The 20,678-nt window shown below is 34.4% G+C and overlaps 2 non-coding genes across 2 annotated transcripts; one reads left to right on the top strand and one right to left on the bottom strand.

The window, feature by feature from the left end:
- Position 1: 1 nt before the first annotated feature.
- LOC128040233 (small nucleolar RNA R71) lies at positions 2-108 on the bottom strand. The gene has a single exon (XR_008194891.1). It is a non-coding gene; the product is annotated as a small nucleolar RNA R71 (small nucleolar RNA).
- Positions 109-9,581: 9,473 nt separating this feature from the next.
- Positions 9,582-9,688, top strand: LOC128040128 (small nucleolar RNA R71). Its single transcript, XR_008194788.1, has one exon. It is a non-coding gene; the product is annotated as a small nucleolar RNA R71 (small nucleolar RNA).
- Positions 9,689-20,678: the final 10,990 nt, after the last annotated feature.

The following is a 20,678-nucleotide window of genomic DNA, read 5'->3' as shown; positions in this document are numbered from 1 at the left end:
CTAACTAAGGAGAGAGATCTCAACGTTCAAACAATTAGCAGGAAAGTGCTTTCACAAAGCTTGGGAGCATTTTAAAATGCAAATACAAAGATGCCCATATCATGGATTACCCGAATGGTTGAGGCTACAAATGTTGTACAATGGGTTGGATATGCATGCACGTCCAGGAGCAAATGAAGTCGCAAGAGGAGCCTTAATAAACAAAACATACGAAGATGTGTATGAGCTGATAGAAAACATGGCGATGAATTCCTTCTAGTGGCCAACCAAATGATATACATATGGCTAGAAACCATCTACGATAAAAGCTGTCCAAGAGGATGATAGATACCGACAATTTAAGGATAGACTCAATCGCATAGAGTTCTCATCTAGTGCATCATCTATATATGGAGGAGACAAACCTCTCTTCCTTTACATTAATAACCTAACTGAGGATGTCAACTACATCGGGAATAAGGGTGGAAACCCTTATTCAAACACTTATAATCCCTATTGGAAAGATCACCCAAACCTGAGATAGGACAGAAATCAAGGAGGTAACAATGCACAACCAATTAAAAAATATTAATTATCAACCTCCTTATTTGCAGAAGCTTCAGGAAAGGGCCAACCCAAATAACCATACTGTATGTGGTCAACGCTTGGATCAGATCAAGGTGGAGAGGCAGTTAATGAGAATTGAAGTAAAACAGGTGTAGTCTGAGTGCACTAGCACTACGAAAACATTGACTAAGCTGGAAGATCAAATGAGTCAACTGATAAGCATGATAGGAGATATCAAAAGAAAAATTGGCACCGGAATACCAAGCAACAAAGAACATAATCCTCGAAGAGAAGGATGGAGCATGTGAAACTAATCGCACTCCATTCGGGCAAAGTACTGATTAAGTACTGTGTCCATTAATTACAATTTCAATGCATTTAAATAATTAATTCTTTAGTTATCTGACAATTGTAATGCAAGAATAACTGAATCATGGTTTTACTTAATCAAACATTTTACTGAGCCCTATAACAGCATAAACATAAATTTAAGAAATCAAGAGGACGGAATGCAATCAACCTAACACGAATTAAATTCAAACTAAGCTGATTAAATTAACCATTCCAATAGCATAAATATTCATAGATATGTTCATCATAAAAACAACAAAAATAAAAGAGATAAGGGACAAGAATCAAATCTGGTGGTTTTCTGTGGCTTGACTAGGTTGCTCTATTCTTCCTTCTTTGTTATCCTCGCCGGTCAAGGCTTCTATGAACACTCAATTGCTGCTCCAAAATGGCTGAAGAAGACCCCTTTCCCAAGAGGAGAAATTGGCACAAGAGCAAGGAAATTTGAATGGGAAAATGAGAGAAAAAAGTGAGAGAGGAGAGAAGAGTTGTGAGAGAAGTGATGTGAATGAGGGATGATTTGAATGGGTAGAAAAGGGGGTTTATATAGCTGAGGATGGTTGCTAAAAATATCAAATTTCAGCAGCCAAAGAGCCACCTCATGGCTGGCCATCCAACATGGCAAAGTTGAGACTTTCAACTTTGCTAAAATTAGCCCGGGGCAAATCCGTAAAGCCTTAATTTAAGGTGAGGTTTGAATGCAATTTGGAAGTCTTCCAAGGGCCTTTCTGTAGCTCATTTAATCAGCTAAAATTCTGATTTGGGTCAGCATTTGAACGGTTCTAGGCTACCCAATTGGTGGCTGGTTCGGTTCGCTCAATTTGGTTCAACTGGTGCGGTTCAACTGGACCATTTTTCCATAATTAATTAAAATTAATTTATTTAGCCAAAATTAAATTGAGAATAAATTAAAATAAATTATATTATGAACTAATACATATATTTAGATCGTCTTAGGCTGGAAATTATGTTTCCTTGTTACTTTGAATTGCTTCTCAGTTTTGTTCTTCTAACGGTGTGTGTCGGGTCAATTTTCACTCTTTGTACAAATTTGTCAAAAATAATCAAAATTCACTAAAAATAATTGTAAAATTGACTAAAAATGAACATGTTCAAATTTTTAATAGAATTTAATTATTTTATAAAAATTAATTATTTTATGACAAAAATTCTATCTAAAATGCATGATTTTAAGTAAAATTAGGTATGAAAAAATATATAAAGCTTTGTGTTTCCACACCCCCAAACTTAAATCATTGCTCGTCCCGAGTAATGCACAAATTTTGGAAGGAATTTCTTAGAAACACTTTTGAAGAATTCCTTCAAAACAACTTTGTTCTCAAATTTATGAATTTAATATACTTAGGCTCAAAAATAAGAAATTTGATACTTATGCTACTTAAGTATGCATATAGTTCAAATTACATCTAGCAACTATTATAACAACAAAATTAGACTAAATGCCTCTTTAACAAAGACATGTTAACCCTTACCAATTTGATTTTTTATTCCCTTATTCAAGACTAAGCTGCAATCATTAAGTTTAACTTATGTCTTCATATGTTGATATTAACAATTTCTCTCCACTAATGTAGGTAGCATAGAAACTTGAATCAATAGGTCTTTATTAAAGTTGTAATGTGGCTAGGCTATGGGTAGGTAAAAGATAAATAAATTTTGGCTTAAAAACTTTAGACTCAGCGTAAAATCGAACCTTTATAATTTTTACCTTCGATACACCAACTTATTTTACTTTCACATGCTCTTTTGTACATCTATTTTCTTTTGAGTACATGTTTTTCTTTTAAATTCAAATTCGAGCACTTGCTTCATGTACTACAATTTTCGAGCAATTGATACTTCTTTTCAATTTCCCCAAACTTATTTTCAAACGATATTCTGAATAGTACTGAGTCTAGTGTTTGGGACAATTTTAAAGAAAATGAAGAGAAAAGTGATGGCTAAATATTGCAAAGGTCCAAATAAAACTAGGCCATATAGTCTCAAAGTTGGGTTTCAAAGGGTAATTTTATCATGGTCAGCTTGAAATGCTCAAACGGTCCAAACAATAATTGCCTAAGTCATTTTCAATATTCCATGCTTCCTAGGATTTTGCCTCAAGAAATTACTTAGTCAATTCTAAAGACTTAAACTTTCATGCATGCCTAATTTTTTCGTAGGGAAAAGAATTTTATGGTACGAATTTGCATGCTTTATTAAAAATACATTCATATCATTATTAAGCTAACATAATAACTTATTGAAATAATAAAACTTTATTAATACTGAAGTTTAGCATACTTAACAAAATTTCAAATTATTGAACAAAATATATCCTAATCATAATTAAAAGAAAATTTTATTCTGAGTGGAATTAATTCAAATTTTCGGTCCCCCAACTTAAAATGAATAGTGTTCTCATTGTGAATAGATACTATACACCAGGTAGGATTTTAGAAAAGAGGAGGTGAGTCAAATTGACTGCTTAAGTACCAAGCTCTCTCAAAATCCAATCCTAGACATGTATATACTTATTGCCACACTTTAGCCTTTGTGACTTGTTCAGATTTTATTCATGATTCCTATCTTTTGTTTTATTGTGCAAAAATAAAAATTCCTACTTAACCTAATCCTAAAATAACTTAAGAATAAAAATAAAATAGAGTTGAGGTCCTCCCTTTTTTATTTGTTTGTCGATCCTTCCGTATTCGACTCATCTTTTGCTTCATCATTATTGCCTTTGCATGAATCACTTTGCTCCCTCTTCGACAATGAACTCCATGGTTCAAATATGAAATCTGAAAACTCAGGCACAAAAATAAATGGGTCACTATAAATTTTCCTAAGGGCACTCCTCATCTAGTCATCCCTTATTTTTGAGTATCTCCAGTAGGCTTGTTATTTCCATTGCATGTGTTGAATTAAGTCCATCAGCTTTGACAGCTCATCATGAAAATCTGAGCTAGGCGGTGGAGCTCTAAACATTGAGGTTTCGATATCAGGTTTAGCTTCTAGTTCTATTGGTTTTGCCTCATTAGGAACTTCAGTTGATTGCTCTGGCGGGATCTCTATGGGGTCATCTTTTACTTCTTCGGGATCCTCACTTTCTTCAACTCGTTGCTGTAGAACAGAATCTCTAGCTACTCGGTAAAGGTGCCAATCGATGATTGTGCCCTGACTATACCCTGCCTTCTTTATGTTCGTAAGAATTTTTGCTTTTAAGTACAGAATTGTTATCGTAAAGGGGAAATAGGCTGGGCTAGAACGTCTAACAGCATAATTTTGCATTTCTCTTAGGATGATTTTGCCCACATCAATGGTCTTTCCAGTTAGAACTAAGTATAATAGGACCATTCGCTCTAATGAGATTGTAGTCCCATGCGAAATAGGCATAACGCTGAAACGGATGAAATAGAACCATACATTTGCAAGTGGTGTCAAATATTCTTTTCGACATATGTGGATTCCTTACTTTGACACAGTCCACTTAGAACCTGGAACTGTGAGTTCCTCGAGAATTTCTTGCAAATGTTCAGGCTTAATGTTGCTCAAAAAAGAAGAATATCCATTGTTTTCGAAATCAGGTAATTCAAAGAACTCATTAATAGCGTTTGAACTTATTGGTACCTTGATTCCATGAACTGGTACTTCGATCAATTCGCTTGAGGTTAAATTCACATAGAATTCATGAACTAGTTCCTAATCCACACTTCCTTAGGCAAACAGTTCGATGAATGGGGGACGTGCGCAGTGTGGCGCGGGAGAGCGTGACACGGCACCGGGCGATCTTCACTGGGGTGTGTGGTGTGCTGAGGTTGCTAGCCAAGCAATGTGTGATTGAGGCTTGCGGTACTTAAGGGATTTGGTGCTTTGGGGTTTTCAGTAATGAATGAATGGGGGGAAGTAAAGGTGGATTTTATAGTGGGAAAAGTAGGAATTAGAGTAGAATTCTTAGTGAAATTTAATAATTTAAATATTCTAATTCTAGTCCTACTCAAAGTTAAAACAATTAATAATGAAATTATCAATTTCTATTAAATTATTAAAACAAGAATAAAATATGATTAAAATTAAACTAATCCTAATTCTATGCTAAGTTGGTAAAATTAATATATAAATTATAATAGATATAATTATATATTAAAGTTTATCATATTTATATAAATTTATATTAAAAATAAAAATATTTATTTTAGATGCCTTTTGGAAATATTTAAAAAGAGGCACCTAATTTATATTATTTACTGAAATTAGCAACCAAATTTTAAAATAATTCAATTAAGTCCCTAGACTTAATGATAATTTGAAATTGAGTTGTAATTAAAAACTTGGATCACAATTTGACCCTTTTATTTGAAATATTAAAAATTTATTTTGTAATTCAAGGAATAATTTTCGAAAAATTATGTAAAAATTAATTCCTGGGAAGATTGGAGGGGTCACAAGTGGTCTCGCTTAAGTTCCAATCTCCTAGACAGAATTTATTTAAACATAATAAACCCGAAAATATACCTTAAATAATTTATTAAAAACAAAAAAAAAATTAAATATCTGATAAACTGAACAAGATTTGATCCCGTTCAGGTTTTTCTCTGTAGTAATGTTTCAAACGCTGAGCATTGACTTGGAAATTACCTCCTTTACCATGGAGCTCAACAACTCCATATGGATAGACGTGATGAATCATAAATGGACCGGACCAACGTGATTTTAACTTACCTGGGAAGAACTTCAATCTGGAATTAAATAACAAGACTTGCTGACTTGCTTCAAATTCTCTAACTCGATTGTGCTTTTCATGCCTTTTCTTAAGTCTTTCTTTGAGTAATTTGGTATTTCGTATGAGAACATTCGGAATTCCTCTAGCTCGTTGAGTTGGAGCATCTGTTTCTCTGTAGCAAGCTTAAGATCTAGGCTGAGTCATCGAAGAGCCCAGTAAGCTTTGTGCTCTTACTCTAGAGGTAGATGGTAGGCTTTCCCAAAGACCAACCTATAGGGTGACATCCCTAACGGTGTCTTGTATGCTGTTCTGTAAGCCCATAAAGCATCATCTAATCTTGTGGACCAATCTCGTCGGTTCGGGTGGACTACCTTCTCAAGTATGCCTTTGATCACCTTATTTGCCAGTTCAACTTGCCCATTTTTCTGCGGATGGTAAGCTGTTGCAACCTTGTGTTTCACTCCGTGCTTGTCTAATAACCATTTTAACCACTTGTACACAAAGTGGGATCCTTCATCACTGATGATAGCTCTTGGGGTTCCAAACCTTGTGAACACATGCTTCTGCACAAACTTCATCACAATCTTAGCATCGTTTGTCGGATATGCCTTAGCCTCAACCCACTTAGACACATAGTCTACCGCTACTAGTATGTACTTGTGACCACAAGACGGAGGAAAAGGACCAAGAAAGTCAATACCCCATACATCGAACAACTCTACTTCAATGATTTTTGTTTGAGGCATCTCATTTCTGTTGGTGACATATCCAACCTTTTGACATCGATCACAGCTCTTCACGTAAGCATATGCATCATTGAATAGTGTTGGCCAAAAGAATCTGGCTTGCAATACTTTGGCTGTTTTACGTGTACCTCCGAAGTGTCCCCCACTTGGAGTTGAGTGACAGTGGTATAAAATTTTTGGTATTTCATCGTCTGCCACGCATCTCCTGATCATCTGATCTGCACACTTTTTAAACACATATGGCTTTTCCCAAAAATAGTACTTCACATCGTGAAAAACTTTTTCCTTTGTTGACGTGTCTTATCAGTTGGCATCAAACCACAAGCTAAATAGTTAGCAATATCAACAAACCAAGGGGTATTATGGACATGATTTACCTTCAGGATTTGTTTGCCTGGAAACGTCTCCTGAATTGGTATAAGAGGAGAATTCCCTTCTTGTCTCTCCAATCTGGACAAGTGATCTGCTACTTGATTTTTAACTCCCTTTCGATCTTGAATTTTTAGATCGAACTCTTAAAGTAGAAGTACCCATCGGATCAGCCTCTGCTTAGTGTCTTTCTTCGCAAGTAAATACTTAATTGTCGAGTGGTCTGTATAGACAGTCACTTTGGTACCTACCAAATAAGATCGAAACTTGTCGAAAGCAAACACAATAGCAAGTAACTCTTTTTCTGTTACCGTATAATTTAGTTGAGCTCCTGTTAGGGTTCAACTTGCATAGTAGATGGGATGAAAAAATTTGTTCCTTTGTTGGCCCAAGACAACTCCAATTACAAGTCACTTTCGTCACACATCAATTTGAATGGCAAATCCCAGTCTGGTGTGACGATTATGGGTGCCGTGACTAATCGACTCTTCAAATCGTTGAAGGCTTTTAAGCATTCCTCATCAAACTTGAATATAGAGTCCTTCTCCAATAATTTGCATAAGGGTTTAGCCACTTTGGAGAAGTCCTTGATAAATCTTCGATAAAAACTGGCGTGACCCAAAAAGCTCCTAACACCCTTTATAGATGTTGGAGGTGGGAGTCTCTCAATAACCTCTACCTTTGCTTTGTCTACCTTGATCCCATGTCTCCTTATCCAATGCCCTAAAACAACTCCTTCTCTTACAATAAAATGACACTTTTCGCAATTGAGTACGAGATTCGTTTCTTCGCATTGCCTTAGTACCTTAGTTAGATTGGCTAAGCAATCATCGTAAGTATCTCCAAATACTGAAAAATCGTCCATAAAAACTTCCAAATATTTCTCAACCATGTCAGTAAAAATAGACATCATACATATTTGAAATGTAGCAGGTGCATTACATAAACCAAATGGCGTGTGTCTAAATGCAAAAGTACGTACGGGTAGGTGAATATCGATTTGTGTTGATCTTTCGGTGCTACTGTAATCTAATTATACCCTTAGTATCCATCAAGAAAATAGTAGTAATCTCGTCCTCCAAGTCTATCCGACATCTGGTCCAAGAACGACAAAGGAAAGTGATATTTCATAGTCACCTTGTTTAGCTTCCGGTAATCGATATAGATTCTCCATCCTGTAACCGTTCTAGTCGATATCAACTCGTTGTTCTTATTCTCTACGATTGTGATACCTCTTTTTTTTGGCACGCAGTAGACCGGGCTTACCCATGAACTATCTGAGATGGGATAGATGATACCCGCATCTAACCTATTGATGATCTCTTTTTTTACTATGTCCTTCATGATGGGCATGCATGCAGATGGGCTAATACCGCGAATATCGGCTATGGTCCATCCGATGGCCTTCTTGAATTGTTTCAGAATTAAGATAAGTTTCTCTTCTTGCTTAGTGGTCAATTCTGTTGAAACGTAACTGTAGTTGGTCTAACTTCTCCTATCCCCAACTTCCTAAATATTGACATAAGGATCAAGTTGATACTTTCACCTAAGTCACATAATGCCTTACGACAATATGTTGCTCCAATGTTGCACGGTATGGTAAAACATCTAGGATCCTTTAATTTTAGGGGTAGTTTATCTTGAAGATATGCACTGCATTCCTTCGTTAGAGCTACCGTCTCAAATTCTCCAAGTCTTTGTTTCTTAGACAAGATGACGTAGTTCAGCATTTTCTCAAGTGCTTCAACCAACGGGATATTGATGTGAAGTTTCTTGAGTACGTCAGGGAACTTCTTGAATTGAGTCTCTTACTTCTGTTTCTGAAGTCTTTGAGGGTAGGGTGGTGGTGGTTTCATTACTGGGACTGATTCTGGTTGATTCATCTTTGGCGGTTATTCTACATCTAACGACATTGTTAGTTGATAAGAATTAGCTGGTCCTGAGGTTACTTTGTCGGGTTTTCCCGATTCTAGTTCTGGTGAAACTAGAATTTCAACACTTGGTTGAACTTCTTCTGAATCTTGAGCGTTAGCTGGCTCCTTTTCAAATTCGACAGTACTGGGCTATACTGTCTTTCCGCTCTTTAATGTCAACGCTTTACAATGTTCCTTCCCCAGATTTCTCAGATTCTCCGTGTCACTAGGTAGAGCACTTGTAGACGGTTCCTGAGTTCAGTAACAAGCTGGCCCACTTGATTCTCCAAATTCCTTAGAGTGGAGTCGTTTTTTGCCATGTACGCCTTCAATAGATTCTCTAAGCTATTGGATGGTTCCACTTGGGTTGGTTTCTAAACTTGTTGGGGGAAACTAGACAGCTGAGTTGGTTTAGGTTGGGCGTAAATGTTACTGGTTCCAGCCTGTTGGGTACTCCAAGAAAAATTCAGGTGATTATGCCACGATGAGTTATAAAAGTTGGATTGTAGTTCTTGCCTCCCTCGGTTTTGATTTTGGTTGCCCATGTAATATACGAATTTGGGGTTCGATGGACATTCTTCTAACAAATGTCCTTGCCCACAATACACACAAGCTATATTCTCAAATTGATTAGGTGGTTGGGCTGCAAAACTGTTAGACCCATTAGTGGTAAGATTCTTAAGCATTGAGGATATTGAAGATACCTGAGATGTGAGTGAAGTAAGAGCGTCCACTTCATGTATTTTAGCGACTCGTCTTCTTGACGTTGCTCGATTGGTTGGCCATTGATAATTATTGTTGGCAATTCTCTCAATAATTTCGTAAGCCTCATTATAAGACTTAGAAAGGAGAGCATCATTAGCAGAGGCATCCATTACCATCCTCGTGTGAGCGTTGAGACCATTATAGAATGTCTCAAGTTGAATGCAATGTGGGATTCCATGATGAGGGTACTTTCGTAATAACTCTTTGTACATTTACCATGCTTCATGCAGGGACTCATCATCCATTTGTTGGAAGGCAGTGATCTCATTCCTCAACTTGGCATTCTTGCTCGACGAGAAATACTTCATGAGGAATCTCTCAGCTAACTCTTGCCATGTAGAAATGGAGTTTGGTGGCAATGAGTTCAACCAGGCACGAGCCCTGTCCCTTAGCGAATATAGGAATAGCTTCAGTCGTAATGCATCTTCGGGTACTTCGGCTAACTTGAAAGAATCGCTCACTTCCATAAATAGTCTTAAGTGAAGATGAAGATCTTCAATAGGCATTCCACTGAATTGGCCCACAGTCTGAAGCATTTGGAACATGACTGGCTTCAGCTCGAATTATTGTGCCTCGATTTCGGGTCTCCAAATACCCAGATTAAGATCGTTAAATACTGGCACGACATATTGTCGTAAAGCTTTATCCCTATCATCAGCAATAAGGATAGGATCCTAAACAAGGTTTGATCTGTTTCCTTGATTCATATTCTCAAAGTTTATCTCTTCGGTCCTTCTCTGGTTCGCTTGTCTTCTTCACTGTCGAAAGTTTTGTTCTATTTTAGGGTCCACAAGGAATAAGTCGATAATCTGGTCAATACTCATAAACACCTAAAATAATCACAGAAATATTAAGTAAGTAAAGATTTAAACAAGAAAATAAATAAACCAAAATGTAAAAACGATTAACAAATAATGGCTTTTTTTTAAAACAGTCCCTGGCAACGGCGCCAGAAACTTGGAACGACGAAAATGTGCAAGTGTACACAATCGCAACAAGTAATAAAGTGACAAGTAAATGTCGAGTTATCGTACCCACAGGGACTGTAAAATAATTATTTATGAAATTAAGTTTAAAGACTTTGGTGAAAGAAAAATATTTGGATTTGGGAAATGATTAAAAACTAGAAAACAAAGTAAAATAAAATAAAATAAAGTTCTAATGCACGATTTTAAAAGCTGATTTTAATCAAGATGATATAATTGTGTTGGATTAGTTACATTTCCTTACCTTAGAATCATTAACCTTATGCTTATACTTATTACTAATAAATCATGGCAACTCAGTAATTTGCTAACTTATGAACATATTTACAAATCAAAAATCCATTCATCTCTTGTACATATTCCTATGTCAATTCGACCGGTAAAACAGATTTATAAAGATAAACATGGTATTGCACATACATACTTATTAGATTAAACAATCTCTCGCATATTCCTATGTCGATTCAAACGATTAATTCAACCTAATAAGCATATAAAAGACTATGTGAGGTAACAAAGTATCCTTACCTTGAAACAGTTTAATCACAATAATCTTGCAAGTTATGCAAGGCATATGTATCGCCAAATACAATGCTAATCTTATCTTTAGCTACCTTAGAAGAATTAAACATGCACTGATTAAGTACTGTATCCATTAATTACAATTTCAATCCATTTAAATAATTAATTCTTTAGTTATGTTACAATTGTAATGCAAGAATAACTTAACCATGGTTTTACTTAATCAAACATTTTACTGAGGCCTATAACAGCATAAACATAAATTTAAGAAATCAAGAGGACGAAATGCAATCAACCTAACACGAATTAAATTCAAGCTAAGCTGATTAAATTAACCATTCCAATAGCATAAATATTCATAGATATGTTCATCATAAAAACAACAAAAATTAAAGAGATAAGGAACAAGAATCAAATCTGGTGGTTTTTCGTGGCTTGACTAGGTTGCTCTGTTCTTCCTTCTTTGTTGTCCTCACCGGTCAAGGCTGCTATGAACACTCAATTGCTGCTCCAAAATGGCTGAAGAAGACCCATTTCCCAAGAGGAGAAATCAGCAGAAGAGAAAGGAGCTTTGAATGGGAAAATAAGAGAAAAAAGTGAGAGAGGAGAGAAGAGTTGTGAGAGAAAAGATGTGAAGAGGGATGGTTTTTTTTTTTTGAAACAAGAATGAGGGATGATTTGAATGGGCAGAAAAGGGGGGTTTATATAGCTGATGATGGCTACTAAAAATATCAAATTTCAACAGCCAAAGAGCCCCCTCATGACTGGCCATCCTACATGGCAAAGTTGAGACTTTTAACTTTGCTAAAATTAGCCCGGGGCAAATCCATAAAGCCTTAATTTAAGGTAAGGTTTGAATGTAATTTAAAAGTCTTCCAAGGGCCTTTTTGTAGCTCATTTAATCAGCTAAAATGCTGGTTTGGGTCAGCATTTGAACGGTTTTGGGCTGCCCAATTGGTAGCTGGTTTGGTTCGCTCAATTTGGTTCAACTAGTGCAGTTCAACTGGGCCCTTTTTCCATAATTAATTAAAACTAATTTATTTAGCCCAAATTAAATTGGGAATAAATTAAAATTAATTATATTATGAATTAATACACATATTTGGACCGTATTAGGCAGGAAATTATTTTGGCTTGTTTTGTCGAATTGCTTCTTGGTTTTGTTCTTCTAGAGGTGTCTACCGTGTCAATTTTCGCCCTTTGTACGAATCTGTCGAAAATAATCAAAATTCACTAAAAATAATTGTAAAATTGACAAAAAATTAACATGTTCAAATTTTTAATACAATTTAATTATTGTATAAAAATGAATTATTTTATGACAAAAATTCTATCAAAAATGCATGATTTTAAGTAAAATTAGGTATGAAAAAGTATATAAATCTTTGTGTTTCCAATGAGGCACAATTTTTAGGTTTTATAAACTTATTTAAAGCTTTGAATGTTAACTTTCCTTTAATTGATTTAATTGAACAAGTTCCTAAATACACTAAGTATTTAAAAGAAATTATGTCTAGGCATAGGAAAATGGAAATGGGAGAGCAAATTAGCACAAGTGCCTCATGTAGTGCGATTATATCCAAATAGATGCCCTTAAACCTAAAAGACCCGAAAAGTTTTACAATACCTATAGAAATAGGGGATATATATTTTAGCAAGGCTCTATGCAATTTAGGAGTTAGTATTAAATTAATGCCCTTATCTATTTATGAAAAACTCGCGTTAAGGGAGCTTAAAAACACCCAGATCGTACTACAGTTAGTTGACAGGTCTTCACTACAACCGAAAGGTGTACTTGAAGATGTGATTGTTAAAGTGAGGAGCTTTATCATCCCAACTAATTTTATAATTCTAGATTTCGAGCAAGACCATGAAATAACTATTCTGTTAGGTAGGCCATTTTTAGCAACATCAAGGCTACCATTGACTTAGAAAATAATGAGTTAAATATGAGGATCAATGGTGAGGGAAAAATATTTAAATGTGGCCACCAACAAGATGAGAAACATGGGGAAGAATTAGGGAGACAATATTTTGGAATATTTGTAAAAGTCTCTAATTACCCTAAGCCAGGGGAAGTGTTTTTTTGTAATCAGTGCAGGTAGAAAAAGCAAGTTCAAAGAATGGGACAAGTGAAGGAAAGTAGAGTGGCACAATAGATGTTGGATGAACAGTGATAGAAACGAAACAAGGAAGAGTATCCATGGGCACGTTGATTTGAGGTGACGGATGAATCCAACAGTAAGACTTGACATTCCTAATTGAATTTTAACGTTATTTATATTATTATATTTTTAACTAATAGATAGTTTAGATTTTAATTCTTATTAAATTTTTTTAAAATTAAAACTAAGACACTCTGAAAATGGGAAGTTTGGGTGAAAACAAAGTCAAGGTCGCAGCACAACACTCATGTGTCGCGAAATCGCATTCAGAATCAAAGGAATTGAGAAAATCATTTTGATGTCGCGAGATATCACCTATGTGTCACGACACAAAAGATAGTTTACCCAAGTTTCAAAAATTTTAGGGTGTCTTGAGACATCAAACCCCGATGTCGCGACATTGACAACTTACTAAGGGTGTCACGACACCGCTATAATTTCTTGTAAGGTTGACCTGACCAGATTACGCAACCTATCGATTTTAACTTAATTTTACCTGATTTTTAACCAAAAAATCTCCACTTGATAACCTAAAAACACCTTAAACCAACATCTAAACTAAGTCAAACCTATTAGTCCTCTAAAATATTCTCAACTTTTTTAAACCCAAAAGACCCTCTTTTTACCTAAAATCATTTTCTCCTATTTTGTTACCATATTTGCTTCTCTTGGTTATCTGATTGGTGTAGAACAACATTATACGGCAAAAGGATTAGAATTATCGCTTAAAGAAATTTGCTCATTTCTATGAAATTTTATGATGCTCATTTCTATGAAACTAATTTTTTAGAGAATGCGAATTTAACATCATTTGAAGGTATAGATATGGAAAGCAAAATAAAATATTTAACTGAAAACCAAGGTGAATGGAACCTTCGGCCGGATACTGGACTATGGACCAATTTTAATTAAGTTATAATGTTTCCTATAGCTAAACATGGATGCAGTTTATTTGCACTAGAATCACTCCTGCTCTTAATGTTTCTAATGTCAATACATTTTGAACTATTTTGTTATATGGAATTTTATAGAAAAAAATATGCATCAGGGAATGGATCCATTAAAATATGAAACATTGTTTTAGTGGCTAGAAAGCCAGGATTTTCTGTCCCATCTTGTGATGGCACTTCTATGTGACCAACAAAAAGCATAATAGACAATTCTATGTACATAGAGTATGTAGAGCTTAATTGGAAGCAGATCACAAAATGGAACAATAGGAGAGAAGAAAAGACGTACGTCCCCATATCTCTGAAAAAGAAACAACAAACACAAGCTTGGAACGAACGAAAGAGCAAAACCTCAAAACTAGTTAAATGATAAAGTGGATGCAAGAATCAAGACCAGCTATCCAGGAGTTTGCACGACAAAACAATATCAAAGAACGAAACTACCTACCAAACTTAGATACACTTAGAACATTCGAGGAAGAAGAAAGCAAAAATGATGAAGAAGAGGAAAAAAAGGCTATCGAGCAAAGATATCAAAAGGATGATGATGACTATTAGGCTGCCTTTCAACCACAATATTCTACAAAGAAATGGCCCATAATCCGAAGCTTAGGTCAGCAAGCACATTTTTCAAGCGGAGGCTTGTCTCGAGGTTAAGTCTCGAGAAAGGGGAAGGCACCGATAGAGAGGGGCAAACACCCTATTTTGATTATCTAGATGACGGTTGAACTATTAATTTGTATTTTTGGGATTGTAATTAATTTTGGATAATTGTTATTGTTTTATACTACGACTAATAGTAGATTTTATATATTTGTTTCTATTTCAAGTTTTTTTGTGTAGGAACTCCACATGAAAGAAGCACAACATATTTGAACTCACAAGGAACAAGGAAGGAAGCACCCACCATTAGACTATTGCAATGTCACGATCAATTGGGTAACTTCTTTCCTCATCTTATTAAGGCTTCACATTACTAACATTATGCTCTCTAAAGTGTGAAGGGTAACATAGGAAATTTGTTGTTAAATTTTATAGTTTTCTTTTAATTTTTATTGTCAAATGTGTACTTAAGCTTGTAAAAATACAAGTTATTGGTTACGAGCATGTACATAGGTTAATTGTGTTTTCTATAAATTTGGCATGATAAAATGACTTTAAATTTGTTATTACTAGACTACTAAGTTCTATATATTACAACGTAAATAGGCATTGAGTAATTGAATATACTGAAATGATATAGTGAATCTGAGGAAATGAGCATGCTAGTATGTATGATAAATCATTGAATTTGTGATTATTTGATTGATTAAATTTGTGAATATTGAGATACTTAGGGGTGACCTAAGGCATTATTTGGTATACACCTAGAGATAAAAAGCTAACCCTATTTATTCATCCTTAGTACTTATTTTGAGCCAGAAAATACTTCTTGATTAACCTTCATACAAAACCCAAGCTAAAAACGTTAATTTATATTTACCAACTTTCCTTGGTCTTGAAGTGCATGACTATAGATGTATGGCCATTTATATTGAGGGTTAAGTAGATACACCACAGTGAATTTTGTAAAAACAAAGTGAAATAGGAAGGAAAAGTGTGATGTAGTGATTATAGGTTAGCCAATACGTGCAACAAAATAAAAAAATAAAAAAATAAAATCAAAACGAGTAGAAAAAAGCATTACGAGTAAGATGTAGTAAAAATCTCAAAAAGTGAGAAGTTACAAAAGTAGAAATACTCAACCATTTATGCAAAAAACTAGTGATCTGTCTACAATTTCTATATTATGTTGTGACTTCCTATGTGGAGAAATAGGGAAGGTGAGAAAAGGAGACATAAGGCGGTGACTGAGCAATGGTTATTTATTTTTTAGCAAAAAAAAGACCATAAAGGCCTAAATTTCATTAATAGCATACTGAATTACAATTTCATGAATTTCTCTAGGATAATTCATGTTAAAATCCCAAGAGCAGTTATTATTTAAAATGAATTTACACATAAAATCAACTAACCTATTATTGTTTCTGGGGTTCCACATCACGTCAGCCGAAACTAACATCTCCAATTTCCTACATGTTTCATGCACGTACTAGCCCATGATGGTAATACCCCAACCAGCAAAGGTTATTAAGGGGGAAGAATAGGGAACAATAAGATAAGCCAAACTATTTTTGTGCCTGAAACTATTTTGATGCTTCTTGTTCTTGAATTTCATACTTGTCCTAGCTTAAGAATGTTACAAACTAAAAAGCCCTATGTGACTTAGGTAGACTTATTCAGGAATTGACATCAAATTAAGTAATTCCATTTACGATTGTTTGTATTTTGCTAGAAGAATCAAATTACCTATATGATTTATTGATGGATGCATATATTTGAAAACCTTAATGCTTGTGTACTTTGTAATATATTGAACTTAGGTGTTTGACATTGAAACTAATAAGTTGTGTATATATCATGCCGTAATTATGTGTAAACATGAAAATACCTAGTTATGTACTCCAAAACCAATCTTTGTACTATACTTGTTCATGGATCATCCTTTATGTTTCTATTTTTATATTGTTTTTCTTGAGCACTATTATAGTATGCCCAAAGACCAATCATGATATGATTGTAATTAAATACTTGTTTTAACTTGTTTATTAATATAAGGCATTTCTATTATTATTTCAGGTTTCATTTTTCGTGTATATAAATAAACTAAACTTAATAAAGTCCTAAGAAAATATGATTATTCTTAACAGGTCCTTAGTCAAGTATTGTTGTGGGATTGGACAACAATAATGCATTGAGACTAATGTGTAGTTGATTGATGACAAAGTGTTGTCATTGACTTATGGATACCAAAATAAATACATGAGTATGTGTTAGAGAACAACATATTGGACTAAACCACTCTGAGTATGTTTCTTGGATTATTTATGTAATAGTCGCAACATTACTCATAGTAATAACTATGTATATGATTCTCAGACTTTAGATCATCATTATCCCAACATCATGAGTCATATATTTTGATACAGTCAAATGTCTTCCATAACAAGTTGTATTCAAAAGAATAATGTTGGATATGCCATAATCTATGTAGTGTGATATGGTTGATCAATATAGGATTTGTCCTTATACATAATGGGAGCAATATCTTAGGCCACTTGATTGAGTAAGACTAGAAATGCATGGTCATGCTTGAATAAGTTGCTATGACATATCATACATATTTGTTTATTGTAGTCTACTTGAGATATCAAGAAACATTAGATTGGATTATGCAAGTATGACTATTCTATAACTTGAGTCCAGTCTAGATATAAAGGACAAAATGATGTAGTGCATGAAAGGTTTATCATAGAAAGGTTATGTTGAATTACGACTTCTTGTAACTTAGGTAGCAATAATGCATTACTAGATGCCACTCATTGCTTGTTTTATTAGAAAAGTTCTAGTACTACTACTAACATTACAAGAACCTACAGGGTCACACCCTATGCTTAAAATGAACAAAATCCAAACAATTTGTATTGTGCTTAGTTGTCACATGAATTAAATGAATTTGACATTTAAATATTAAACAAATTAAATGTACAAGATTGTTGTACACAAATAGAGAACATAGTTAAAGGTAATATATGAATTCGATTCATATAAAACTTTAACATGTTATTTTTTACTGAAATTATTATAATAAATTATTATAATTATGATTTCATCAAACACCTAAACATGATAGTTATAAATCTTTTAGGAAAGAATAAAAAGTTTTTAATGCTTTCCATTTTTTATCTATAGATTATTCATTTTCAACATATGGATACCAAAAATCCCAAATTAGGGTAAGAGTGTTTTAAAAGAAAATAAGAAAAAGGTCTAGCAACCTTTTTAGGAGTTTTTCTCTAGAAAATTTCCAAGAAGGTTTTTTTTGTTCGTTTTAGTACTAGGTGGACTACGTAGAGGCCAAGACATTTTCATTGTGGCTTGGAATCATAATCGTATCAATAACAACCTTTCATCAATTGTTTTAGATAAGAAGGTATATCTTCAACCTTATTTCAACTCGTTTTATTCCTCGTACATGGATCCATGGCTAAGGACCGCCAAAATTTTTTTTCAATGCACCACGGGGCGTACCAACTGTCCCAACAAGGACATGAAAGTACTTAAGTGTAAGGGAGTTTGATCTACTATAATTCGGTGTAGCAGATTAAACTAGTTTTCGTTCTTGAAGAGTTTGAATACAAGCAATTTTAGCATGTTTTAGTTACGTTTTCTTAGCTTAGTTACATTCAATAAAATGTACATTTTGAGTCTTCTTATTGACCTTGGGGGCCGCATGAGACCTAAAGGCTAGCTAACATACCTAGTAACGGTGTAGGAGACCATTCAAAGGCATAAGAACTCAAAGTTGGTCGTTGTGTTGCAACACGGGGAGTTCGATGTCGCATCATAGGGAGCAGAATGTTGGAATTGCTATACTACCTTGGGTGTCACAAAATAGCCAAAGGATGTTGTTACACACCCTCAACCATGCATACTACTTTCAATGTCGCGACGCATGGACTAAGGCATCATGAAATTGGTCTTTTACGGGAAACACATACGAGACAGGGGCGTTTTTGTTCGTACAATAGAAATTAAACACAAGAATGTCAACTGACCTAGGGATAGGGATGACGACAAACCTAACTCTATAAATAGGCTTTTAAAACACTTGCTTAAGGATGAATTTCAATACTTTAAGTTTTCTTTGTAACTTTAGTTTGTAGTTTTCCTTCACCTTAGGCCTTAGGTTTATTTTTAGTTCTTTTCTCTTTTGTGTTCTTCAGAGAACGTGATTGTGAACATGATCAAACTATTGTGGATTCCATGCTTCATTCAAATACATCTCAGGGTTTTTCTTAAAATATTTACTTGATTGTTTTTAAAGTTCAGTTTATTTATCAATTTCTTTATGTTTATGAGATCCAAGAGGAACTAATCATCTTATGGGGGATTAGCAAGTGGAAGTGTGATTAATTAATTCTTATTTTTGGTTTTCTTAGTGGATGACCTATTTGGGATAGGAAGAGATTAAACTCTAGGATTGACGATCCTAAGAAGTCATTTAGGTGGGTGTTAACTAAAAATTGGTATGGCCTATTCCCTAAAAATTGGTATGGCCTAAACCCTAAACCCTAAAACCCCAAACCGTTCTTGACTATGAAGTCGAGACATAAGTAATTCTTACTAACTTGTTAGTTTAGTGGAAGACCGAGAGTCCTACTAGGGTAATAACTAGTTGATTGAATAAAAAATCGAAATAGGAATTAATTACGACCACTGAAATGAGCTAATCACCCATGTCTAGATTTGCTTAAGTTTATAAGTTAGTTTTCCTTAGTCTCATTTATTTATGTTGTTTTTATTTTCTTTCTTATCAAAACCGAAAATATTTATTTTTATTGTACTATAATTTACTTAAATTACTAATTAATTTTATTTGTGTTTAAGTTGACATGAAACACGCCTGAATGCTCAACAAAGCTAATCCAGCCAAAAATACGTTTGGGCACTAAGTGCCAAACCCCTAGGCTTTACATTCGCCCCTAGAAACACGCCACTGTCACTGTAAATGTAACCCTTCAACCCGACTTGATTCACCGAGTCCGTATTTTGGTTGTTACTACCCAAGTACTGAGCAAATTTTTCAAAGGAAGACAACTTGTACTCTTGACTTAAAACATTTTCTTATTATTTTATTTAAAGTCTAATTAATGAAGAAACAAAGAAAAATATTTTAATATAAATAATACATTACACTTGTCATAACTTTACAACGCATAGTTTACTAAAAAAAACATGAAAAATGTAATCTTACAATATACAAAATCCTAAGACATTCCCTATATGCATAATATCCTAACTTGTCACTTCCATGGCACATCCTTGGCTTGGTCTCCCATGGAGGACTCACCCTCAGCAACACGTGAAACATAAATAGACATTTATAAGTTCATACGAACTTAGTGAAATTTAGTATAGATTACCTTGGAATCTTTTTAGTTGTATTTCTCCTTTCGAGGATTTGATTCCATTCTTGTTTGGGGGAGAACACATTAATAATCTCAGACCGACACTTATATGCCAACTACTATACTTAACATATTGAGCCTCACTTAATTGTCTGGCTAACTTCAATTGTTACCAAAAAATATGATAATACCTTATTTCTCTTAAAAGAACAAAAGAATTTTTGGAAAGAATATCTCTTCAAGATGCACTTCGTACAGACCATCTCTTTACACAAACACTTATTCTAAAATGGTTGTTCACAGACATTGTTCACTGATGGATACTTATACATTTGGTGGATTCCCATAATGAGTTGAATACCATCAATTTACCAAGCAAATCACATTCTAGCTTAACCCAATATATACTTAAATTGATATTGATCTATCCAGATCTTTCAGACTAATTACACACTAACACAAATTTACCAAAGATAACACACAACTCAGATTCCATAAGATTTTCGAGTGAGACATGACATTTTTCAAATATGACGAATGACAAATACCTAGGTTTCAACACTACGTAAGCTAACAGACTCTGATTGACAAATGCATATATCTTTTATGACTACAAATACGCCCATGGTCTAGA

The sequence above is a fragment of the Gossypium raimondii genome, chromosome 3, assembly GCF_025698545.1.
Source record: "Gossypium raimondii isolate GPD5lz chromosome 3, ASM2569854v1, whole genome shotgun sequence".
Taxonomy (NCBI): domain Eukaryota; kingdom Viridiplantae; phylum Streptophyta; class Magnoliopsida; order Malvales; family Malvaceae; genus Gossypium; species Gossypium raimondii.
This window is presented reverse-complemented; position numbering and strand designations above follow the sequence as displayed.